We start from the raw sequence: 11320 nt of genomic DNA on the forward strand, positions 1-11320 counted from the left end.
GGAGAAAGGGAGGGGGAGGGAGGGAGGGAAGGAAGAAGGGAGGGAGGGAAGGAGGAAGGAAGGAAGGAAGGAAGGAAGGAAGAAAAGAAGGAAGGAAGGGAAAAAGAGAAGGAAGGAAGGAAGGGAAGAAGGGAAGGAGGGAGGGAGTGAGAGAGGGAGGGAGGGAGGGAAGGAGGAAGGAAGGAAGGAAGGAAGGAAAGAAGGAAGGAAGAAGAAAAGCAGAGGAGAGCAACCTAGAGCCAAAATACTACAGACTGGTGCCTAATTGTGGCTGTAGGAAGGAAGCAGACCAGATCAAGGGGAGATCCTTCCATCATGGAGTTGCAATATTTCATATTCCAGCCAGAGAGAGGCTGTGGGTTTCACTGACTTGCAGAAGAGATAAGAGGAAAAGCAGCCTTGTGTCTGGCTCATTTTTGTGTTTACATTCCACTCTGTCTGCTATCAATGTTCATGATCTATTTGCCTTCATCTCTTAGGTACAACCTCTCCTAGAAGATACACCAAGTAAGCACAAATTTGTGTTCCAATTACTGGGGAAAGAAGAGCAAAAGCTGGCAAGAAGACAGTAAACAAAGGAGAGCTCATGGGTCTGACTTGGCCAACGTCATGCCATCACTGACACAAGAGGACACTGAAATACCAGTGATGAAATGTTCCTTGAAAGAGAACTCCACCATCTACACAAGACCCTAAGCATCTCCTTCTTAAGGCCACTATGCCAAGCTCTATTATCTGTCTACACATGATCTCCAAGCCTGCCCTTCATGGGCCACTTTGCCAACCTCTGCTATCCATTCTTGATCCTAAAGCCTGTCTCTCATGGACTACTTTACTACAGCATCTGAAACTCTCCTGTCATTCTACATATTTAAATCATGATTCCATGCAATTTTTTGTTACTCCTTTTATGACATTTCACAGTGTCTGTCTTGACACTTTATCTTGACATGAGCTTCAAGGTAATATTTCTGGGGTAAGAAACCCTCAATTGTGACTCTAAATTTTTCTTCCTATAATAGTTACCTAATGAGCATGCCTTTCTTATTTTGAAGACTATGTAGTTCAGACACTTCCAATAATCAAGAAAATTTTTCTGTTACTCATAAATTATATCACCATCCCTAAATGTTTTTTGATCATCCACTCCAGGAGTAAAAGTTCTGATCATGTGCCCAAAAGTGTACTCACTTATATGTTTTATATGTAAATAGTTATCCATACATATAGTAAACATTTTTAGAGCTCAATTTATTTAATATTCATGAAACTAGAAGTTGCTTTTTTTTTTTTTACTCCTATACCATAGCAAATTTTCGTCCATAAAGTATACTTGTGCCTGGTTTGGAGGCTATAATTTTAAAAATAAGGGTGCTATATTTATCCCTTTTCTTATTGACATGAATGAATTTCTAACAAGAAGCAACACAGGAAAAAAAATTTATGTTGGCTCATGGTTTGAGCCCACCATGGTGGGGAAGAATGGTAGCTCTACAGAATGTAGAAACTTGACCACATCTCAGTGGCTGGGAAAAGAAAGACTAGGGCTGGATCAGGTCCTAGCCATCAAAGCTCACCCCCTAGGCAACTTCCTGCCTCCAGCCAAGCCCTACTTCCTAGGGATCTCCCTTCTGCCAGGCAGCATAATCTGCGGAGAGCCAAGTGATCAAAAAACAACCTGTGAGCAATATTTTATATCCAAACCAGAGGAGATGCCTTCATCACTCCTGCAATGACAGTAGCAGCATTTCTAGCCCACTCAATAGAACACTAACAGAGGCTTGCACAAGGTCCTCTCAGCCCATAGAACAGAACTCTCCAGCTAACTTAATGAGTGCTATACATAAATAAGCTCAAGAGATGATCCTAGCATTCCAGGCTCTCCTTTTTCCAGCACATGATTTTCACACTGCAGCAATGCTGATGTGGTCGCCCAACTGACATCTCTCTTTGACCAATCCTTCATGGGAGCATCAGTGAACAGTGAAAGGGATCCGGATCATAATGGAGAAATGCATGTGTTCCCAAGCTAGATAGCTGTTTTTAAATGGCCAGCAGTAGACAGGGGAGTCGTTGTTCTGTTAGACAACCTAAGAACCAACTCTGTGGCTCCTGGGCATTGTCGCACATACAGATTGGTCAGTTCATAAGTAGAAAAAAAATAGATTAGAAAAAGCCTGTTTACGTCAGAGAAGGAAGAGAGTCCATTTCCCTATAACTCTAATGGAGAATTTTTCTGTAAATTATAAACATGAGACAGAGAGACAGAGAGAGAGAGGAAGAAGAGGAGGAGGAGGAGGAGGAGGAAGAAAAGGAAGAGGAGGAGGAGGAGAAGGAAGAGGAGGAGGAGGAGAAGGAAGAAGACATGGCCATTAAGCAAGTCCCTGCAGGTTCTCAATAAACTTTGAGTAAAAGATATTCCATAGAGATCCACCCAGCTATTCTGATTTCACACTTCTCAAGTGCAGTGCTTCAGACAAAACACATAAACATGGTTGGAACAAAGCAAGAGGCAGGCAGAAGGAACCTGCTTCCAGTCAAGGGCTGCATACAGCAATGCCACTGTCCAATCTGACACTCCCTGCTAAAATCCCCCTCCAAGGCCAGGCTCAACCAAGTTCCCTACTCAGTGTAGACCAACCAGACCTCCTGGGGTTGGAGATGGGTGAAAGGGACTTGGTTGTAGACCTGCAGGGATGGGTAGGGTTCAGAACTTCCCCCAAGGTGTTCATAGGCTCTGAGGCTTATTGGGCTTCTTCCTCCCCCTCTACCCCAGCCTCCAGTTTTGATTTTTTTGAGACAGGGTTTCTCTGTGTAGCCCTGACTGTCCTGGAACTCACTCTGTAGACCAGGCTGGTCTCAGACTCAGAAATCTGCCTGCTTCTGCCTCTTGGGTGATGAGATTAAAAGTGGGAGCCACTACCCTAGAGGGAAGACACTTCTTAAAGGGTCCATTGGCAGTCTGAACTCTGAAGTATGCAAAATCCATTCCATGGAGCCCTCATCTGAGTGAGGAGGGGAACACTCACCTTCAGGCTTTCAGAAATGAGGCTGCACAGTTACCATGGTAACTCTATTATAGTCCAGCCAGTATTCTTTGATGAAAACCTGAAAGACAAATGCCAAATATTGCCAAGCATTACTGTAAGCCCTGTCATTTATCATGTGAACCTTGTCCTTTAACAATTGTTGAAATAACTCTAGAGGCTATGACATCACAAGAAGCTCAGAGGGATATCCCTTGCCTTCTTGTCATAGCAGCTGTGGGACATCATGCATGCTGGTTTTCATACAAGGATCCACCCCATTCAAACCTTGCTCTTCCCAGTGAGAACAGGGTTTAACCTTTGAGCAAGTATTTATCAAACAGTATTCATCATTATCCTCTGTCTTGAGGATACAGAGGTAAACAAAGCAAGAAAATCCCAGTCTGCATGGAGCAAGTATTCTGGGAAGTGGTATTGTGCCAGTAGATAAAAACAGAGAGTGATGCCTTCAGGGTGATTTACTGATCTCTAGAAAGATCCTTATAGATATTATGTCTAAGGCTGAGGGGTAACCCAGGGATCCTGGAAGTCTGTGCTAACTCATATCAACTGGGTCAAAGTCAGACGTGGTGGCTTTAGTATTAGAGTATATACTATTATCAAATATAAATATTATATACTTAGTATTATAGAATTATACAATCTTATAGTATTTAGTACTATATAGAAGTACAGTATATTATTGAAGCAGTGTATTTGGGGAAGCGAGAACAAGAGTCTCCACAGAGGAACACACATTTGCAGGCCTCTTCTTACTCTGGTGATAACTGCCTCAGAACACAGACACTTCAGGAGACATGAGGCCTTAGCTCTGTAAGGAGTGGTTCTGTTGCTTAGATTTGGAATCTGTGTGGGAAGGCCAAAGGTCCTGTTCTTCAATTGGTTCTTGATTAATCAATAAAGACACCAACAACCAATGGCTGGGCAGAAGAGGCGGGACTTCCAGCTCCCCAAGGCCGGCTGGGAGAGAAGGGGATGAGAGAGAAAAGGTATTCACCATGCTTCAGAGGGAGAGTCATCAGGCATGTGAGATCTCCGGTGGAGTAGCCATTGGCTGCTTCCCCCAGGCGGGAGATTAGACGTGCAACTAAGATGAGGACAGATGTAAGGTTTTAAGCAAGAAGTAAAGGAAAAAGCAGGCTAGCAAAGAAGGCTTAGATAAACCCAGCCACTGAGCCACACTAGCGGTGGAAGCCTTAGAATGTGTGTGTCTTTCATCCCCAGATCCAAGGGAACCAGGGCAGCCGCTGGTAGCACAGACTAACCTGGAACTTAAAGCAGGGTAGTAGAAACTACATGCTACAAGCTCTCACTCCATTCCTGTAAAAAAGATAACAAAAGGTGGGAAGAATCACTGGCATAACTTACGTGGAAACCATCTTTTCCCACAGTTTTTACTATTAGGGAACATTATTTTTCATTATTTCATCAAATAAAAAAAATCCCCATACGGAAGCATAGCTAGATTTTCTCAGTCTAAGGAAATGTTCGGTCTTTCTTTGCTCCTTTCTGACCCTAGCTTTGCTTGGACAGTAACTGAGCTGCCAGGAGAGAATCTAGCAACCAGTGCTGAAAATTATCTAAACACATGAGGGTCCATCCTCATTCTAACCTAACTAAGTACAGAATCACCTAGGAGACCTCTCTCGGGGTGTGTCTGTGAAGGATCTTTTAAAGAGGTTTAACCAGGAAGGGGAGATATGGGTAGCAACAACCCACGGACCACCCAAATGCTTGGAGGAGAGGGGGGATGCTCTGCCTTCCTCTCTCTGTGCTTCTTGACTGTGAGTGCAATATAATGAGCCACTGTGAACTCACACCACCACGGTTTCCCATCAGAGTGGACTATGTGCCCTCTTAAATCATGAGCCAAAATAAATCTTTAAGTTGCTTTCTCAGCTGTTTTATCTTCTGTCATAGCAACAAGAAAAATACCTAAGGCATCCCGCTTACCTCTACTACAGACCCATCTCCCAATTCACAGAGAATTAGTACCAAGATCTTTGGTTCCCTTATGAACACCATGCCCAGGTACCCTGTGTAAGAGGTCACCTAGCATTTGCATATGAACTATTCTCATCCTTTTTTATGGTTTAAATGACATCTAGATTAATATCTAACCCAATGCAAATGTCGTGTAAAAATTGTTACATTGCTCGCTTAGGAAACAATGACAAGGAAGGGGGTCTTTATGTGTTCTGTCCAGACATGATTTTAAAAATATTTCCCATCTACTTCACCCAAAACCGTGGATATGGAAGGAGAGCTATGGCTACCCCTCCACCTCTTGGTCGTCTACTATTTACTCATGGTTGTAACAAAATTGCTTCCCCAAGGATCCCTACTGCTGTTGGTGGGTCTGTAAACTGGTACAGCCTCTGGAGAACTCAGTAATGGAGATTCTCAAACTCCTAAAGATATAATTACCGTATGAACCAGCAAAGCAACCCTGAGCATACTCCTAAAGGGCTATATAACCTGCTGCAGGAATATGTGTACAGCCCCGGTTAGTACTGCTCTGTTAATAACTGCCTAGAAATGGAAACAGCCTCGAGGTCCATCAACTGATGAGCAGATAATGAAAATGTAAGACATTTACACATTGGAATTTTACTGAGCCCCAAAGAAAAGATGTAAAGTTATGAAATTTACAGGTAAGTGGGTGGAACTGGGAAAAGAATTTAGCGTTATGGTTAATACTGATCCCAGCAACTTGACAGGGTCTACAGAGACTTTGAAAGCCAATCTCTGTGTCAAATACCTAATAAAACAGTCTAAGAGAAAAGGAAAGGTTTATTATTATCATTGTTACTATTTTTGTTACTGTTGATGGATGTCAGAAGACAACTTTATAGAGACGGCTCTCTCCTTTCACCTTGAAGTTGTTCCAAAGGTTCAACCGAGGTTGCCAGGCTTGTGGGACAAGCGTCTTTACCCACTGAGCCATCTTGCTGGGCCCCAGGAATGTTTATTTTGGCTCACAGTTGCAGAATGTTGGAGTCCATGATGAACCGGGCATCATGATGAACCGTTCCATCCAGGGACAGAAACGTGAAGCAACGGCGGTTCCCACTGCGGTAGACAAAGAAAGTGAGGCCAGGCCATTTATACTCACCAAAGCTCACCCTTAGTGCTCCATTCTGCCTGTGGGTCCCACCTTCTAAAGTCTCCAGTGCCCACCCCGCAAAAAGAGCCACCAGCTCGGAACAAGTGCTCAAGACAGGAGCCAGTGTGAGCCCGTGTGAGCAGACAGTTAAGGTTTCACCTGTCCTTTACTATCCTCCCCTTCTCCTGTGCCCAACTCTGTTTCGATGCCCTGGGGGCCTGGGGGAGGCAAACTTTCACTTGTGGAGAAACCATACTAAAAATAAACCCCCCGAGTCCTTTGCAGGGCCGTCCTACCTCCCTGACTCACGTTGTACTTCCTCTCTCGCCCCCACTATACTCCCTCGCCTGCCGCTCGGCTTAAAATTTCCCAATACTCCCATGAGTTCGTCCCAGTCCATTTCCACATTGATCTCTGCCTGCTTTCCTAATTGGGCCTTATGGGTTGGCAACTCCTTAGAAATCAGCTACTTTAACTATTGTATTTAAATGTATTTATTGCTGCGATATTTTTTTTTCCCAAAACTGTGGTCACCACTTGGTATTTAAACCACTTTGTTGACTGACCATTGCCATAAGAAATAAATTTTCTCAAAGGCAGGAATTCTTTTTTGACCCTGCTGTTCTCCAGGCACATGGGACCATGGGACAACAAAAAATTTCCTCAATCCTCTTTCCTGCCCCAAAACAATGTACAATCTGTTTTCATAGCCTGTCAAAGAGCAATAACAATATGTGTGTGTGTGTGTGTGTGTGTGTATGGAAAATCATAGACTTCTGGGTAAAAGTTAACTCTACAAAGAACCAGTAAATCCCTGAAACCCTGCTGAGAAGCCTTCTTCAGGGCGGTTTTTATGTGCCTCTATCCCTTTTTAATTAAAAGTCTTTGTTCCTCAAAGACTTCCACTCAAAATAAGCATGATTTAATTTAATTTCTTTCTATCTTCTTTTGTTTAATCTCTGGCCTGATACACTTGTGATCATAAACTATTTCAAATGCACCTTATTTTAGTTATATTTTGAGTTATGCTTCAACTGAGTACCTAATTATTAGTAAAAATCACCATCACTATGTGGAAATATTCCTGATAAGGTCCAAAAATCCAGCTTGAAAAAATACATTTTTAATGTTAATCCTTCTGCAAATTGGGAACACTGTTTAGATGGCTTTTAAGATCTTAAGAATCCCAATTTAATTTTGCTATTCCTTATATTTTGAGGAACAAAAGCTAAAATGCCCATAGCAAACACAACAAGGAGAGATAGTCATGGCCCAATTAAACTGTTCGTTCCGTGCACAACTGGTTTAGATACATTGCTGACTACTGTATATGCGGACAGGCGTAATCATGGAAGTAAGCTATTCCTCTTCAGGGCCCAGACAGGATGGCAAGATGCCTCAGATTTCTACAGTGAGGAACTGTGAGGCCATAGTACACAGCATATGCAGCTTGCCCTATCAGAGAGTAGTTTGTCCAGCAGACATAATCACAGCCAGGTGGAGGTAGGTAAATTATGCTTGCCGGTCAGACAATGGCTCTCATCTATGTGGCCAGTACTTTTCCTATTAATATGAACAGGTGACGTCACTCAAGGGAACCACGGTCCCCTTGCTGACTTGTTCCCACACCAGCTCTCATTAGCACAGCTCTCAGAAGCCTGCAGGGTCCAGGACTTGGTTTGGAAAGCAGATGATCTGCGGTACAGCCTACACTTCAGAGTCCTCAGTCCACAGCACGACCACCTACTGTTCACCTCCATCACCAGGAAAGGGCCAAATTTCAGGATTGTTCTCACTCTGCCAACAGCAAAAGATCTAGGGAAGTTATACTAGAGGTCTTGTGTGGGTGATGCTCTAGCAAACTTCAGAAGTGAAGTCCCCATTGTAATGCTCTTGGCACTCCTTTCCTGATGCGGTAGTGCTGGGTTCCAGGTGAAGGTGCCTGGCTGGGGAGGCTCGTTCAGGAAGAAGACAGAGTGTGGTGAGCCAGGGAGCAGCCCTGGACATCAGTCCAGGGGTGGGGGTGGGGGCCCTGAAGGAAGAGTACAAAGAAGGTAAAGGAATTACATGCAAACGAAAACCACTCAACACCAGAGGGAAGGATACAGCATGTCAGTTATTCCCAGAGGAACTCAAATCATGTCAGGTAACTCAGTGAAGACCCAGGCTGGACATGTGGCCAGAGAGCAAACTTCAGAGCATCGACAGTTCTGTGGCCTCATAAGAAAAGACAGTATCGGCGTGTGCTTAAAGAAAGATCCCTCTGAATTCAGCGCACAGAGTGTAGAGACGAGTGCTACAGTAACAGTAGCTAATACTATCCGTTTTGAGCCATGTATATATTTACCCCTCACGACAGCCCAGTGAGGTGGACATGAGTGTCCTCCCATTATAGAAAGAGGCTGAGAGAGGCTTGGCATCCCCCTCAACATCCACTATGGTTTGAGGACTCCAGAACCCACGTGGTTGCAGTAATCCTGGTAAGGACAACGGTGACTTCTTCAGTAGAGGCGCTGAGGATTATGGGAAGCAGAACAGTATGGCCTCCCCCAAATATGTATACCTCTCAATCCCTGGAAAATGTCACTGTGTTGGGATTTGTCACAAAGAGAGACTAAGGTTGTAAATAAAACCCTTCAAGTCACTTCAAAATAGGGAGGTTACCCTGGCCTATCAGGGTGAACCCATGACATCATTGGGGTCCCTAAAAATGGAAGAAGGAAATAAGGTAGATGAGTTGGAGAAATGAATGTGACAGTATATCAGAGGCAGAGAACCGCAACACAGTTGCCTTTGAGGATGGGAGCGGGGACACCAGCTAAGGACTGTGAAACAGCCTTTGGAAGTTATAAAGAATCTCCAGAAAGAAAGACAACCTGTGCCTGGTGATGCCTTGAGCTGACCACAGTGGGGTGCATGTGAGACTCCTCCCTGCAGATCTGTGGATTAGCATATCTACTATACGATTTTTAATTTAATTTTATTTTTTACTTATCCACTGTACATCCTATTCCCTGTCCCCCTCTTGGTTACTCCCTCCCACAATCCTTCCTTCATCCCTCTCTCCTCTGAGGGGGTGGAGCCCTTCTGGGGATCCCCCCCACACCTTGATACTTCAAGTCTCTGCCAGGCTAGGCACTTCTTCTCCCACTGAGGCCAGGCAAGGCAGCCCAGAGGGTAGAACACATCCCACATACAGGCAACAGCTTTTGGGATAGGCCCTGTTCCAGTTATTAAGAACCCTCATGAAGGCCAAGCTGCACATCTGCTACATCTGAGCGGGAAGACCTAGGTCTACCCTGTGTATGTTCTTTGGTTGGTGCTTCAGACTCTGAGAGCCCCAAGGGCCCAGGTTAGTTGACTCTGCTGGTCTTCCTGTGGAGTTCCTATCCCCTTAGGGGCCTGCAATCCTTCCACCTATTCTTCCATAAGAGTCCCCAAGCTCCATCCACTGTTTGACTGTGGGTGTCTGTATCTGTCTGAGTCAGCTGCTGGGTGGAGCCTCTCAGAGGATAACATTTCCTATCTGCAAGAATAACAATATCATTAATAGTGTCGGGGATTGTTGCTTGCCCATGGTCTCAAGTTGGGCCGGTTACTGGTTGGCCATTCCCTCAATCTCTGCTCCATCCTCTGTACCTGCATTTCTTGTAAATCGCCAGGTTGGTGGTTACAGGAGCAGCAGAAAACTCCTTAGGAATGGAGAGAAGACCACAGATCAAAACCAGGGAAAGGAAGTTTCCAGAATTCAGAGATTCAGAAGATATCTAGTGCCTCACTTGTTGGAAGTAGTTTTAGGGTAGTGTAGAGGCAACAGAAAGGAATGGTAAAGACAAACACTAGAGGTGATCTGAGGGCAGTCACTGGGAACCCTGGGTTCTCCTGGTGCAGAGTCTGTCCCTTTGACCCATACTTTTCGGTCACCTGACTTCTTGCCTCCAATTTTTCTATTTGCATCAACCACCTCACCAGAGACCCTGTGTTCTTTTTTAATACATAAAAAAAGTTATCTGTTTGGGCTGGTGAGATGGCTCAGCAGTTAAGAGCCCTGACTGCTCTTCCGAAGGTCCTGAGTTCAAATCCCAGCAACCACATGGTGACTCACAACCATCTGTAATGAGATCTGATGCCCTCTTCTGGTGCGTCTGAAGACAGCTACAGTGTACTTACATATAATAAATAAATCTTTGAGGTGGAGCAAGCGGAGGTCCTGAGTTCAAGTCCCAGCAACCACATGAAGGTTCACAACCATCTATCTATACAGCTATAGTATACTCATATACATAAAATAAATAAAAAGTATACGCTTGTCACACACTCTCTACACTTAAAGCCTGCTTAGGACCACCACTCTATTTGCTTCCTACAGTTACCATTTTTCATTATCATAGAGAAATAACAGGTCTCCTTATGGCGCTTTCATACACACTTAGTTTTGGTTGCATCTCCAACCCCTCCCCATCCCCATTGCACACTCCATCCCCCAGTGTGTCCCTTCTGCTTTCATGTGGCTTGTGTTCCTTTGCCCACCCCACTTTCTCTCTCAAAGCCCTTAAAACCTCCCGGTCTTAATCACCTCTCTTTTTTCCCCATCCCATGACTGCCTGACGCAGAGCTTCCGGAGACAGGAAACGTGGCCTGTGATCCTTGCCTGCTTTGACCTGCCTCCTGGGACATCTTCAGTCTTCCTCTCTGCGCACTCCTAGACGGGCCATTACCTCCTCCGGTGAGGATGTTGCTCGAGGGACTTGCATTCCTGGGGAATCACAGAGGAGCAAATCCTAACAGTGAAGTGTGACATAGTGGAGCTTCTTCCCTGATCTACCTAGGAGGAAAATACTTGTATGTGATGAATTTAGAAAGCAATTCCCTGCCACATCTCTGTCCTGGCTGGTTTTGTGCATCAACTTGACACGAGCTGGAGTTATCACAGAGAAAGGAGCCTCCCTTGAGGAAATGCCTCCATGAGATCCAGCTGTGGGGCATTTTCTCAATTAGTGATCGAGGGGGAAGGGCCTAGTCCATTGTGGGTGGTGCCATCCCTGGGCTGGTGGGCTTGAGTTCTATAAGACAGCAGACTGAGCCAAGGCAGTGGTGGAGCACACCTTTAATCCCAGGACTTGGGAGGCAGAGGCAGGCGGATTTCTGAGTTCGAGGCCAGCCTGGT

General features: G+C 44.9%; 1 long non-coding RNA gene across 6 annotated transcripts in view; it reads right to left on the reverse strand.

The window, feature by feature from the left end:
- The window catches only part of LOC116102770, a 46191-nt gene extending 41831 nt beyond the window's left edge, over positions 1-4360 (reverse strand). For 3 of the 6 annotated variants that reach the window (XR_004123273.1, XR_004123279.1, XR_004123272.1), the window contains exons 1-2: positions 3784-3868; positions 3030-3108 (exon numbers count right to left, since the gene is read on the reverse strand). This is a non-coding gene — a long non-coding RNA (uncharacterized LOC116102770). Of the gene's footprint in view, positions 1-3029; positions 3109-3783; positions 3884-4312 lie in introns of those variants that run through there. The other 3 variants (XR_004123277.1, XR_004123274.1, XR_004123278.1) reach the window with 2 other exon arrangements.
- Between the last annotated feature and the right edge of the window lie 6960 nt (positions 4361-11320).

This window comes from Mastomys coucha, unplaced genomic scaffold (assembly GCF_008632895.1).
Source record: "Mastomys coucha isolate ucsf_1 unplaced genomic scaffold, UCSF_Mcou_1 pScaffold1, whole genome shotgun sequence".
Lineage (NCBI taxonomy): Eukaryota > Metazoa > Chordata > Mammalia > Rodentia > Muridae > Mastomys > Mastomys coucha.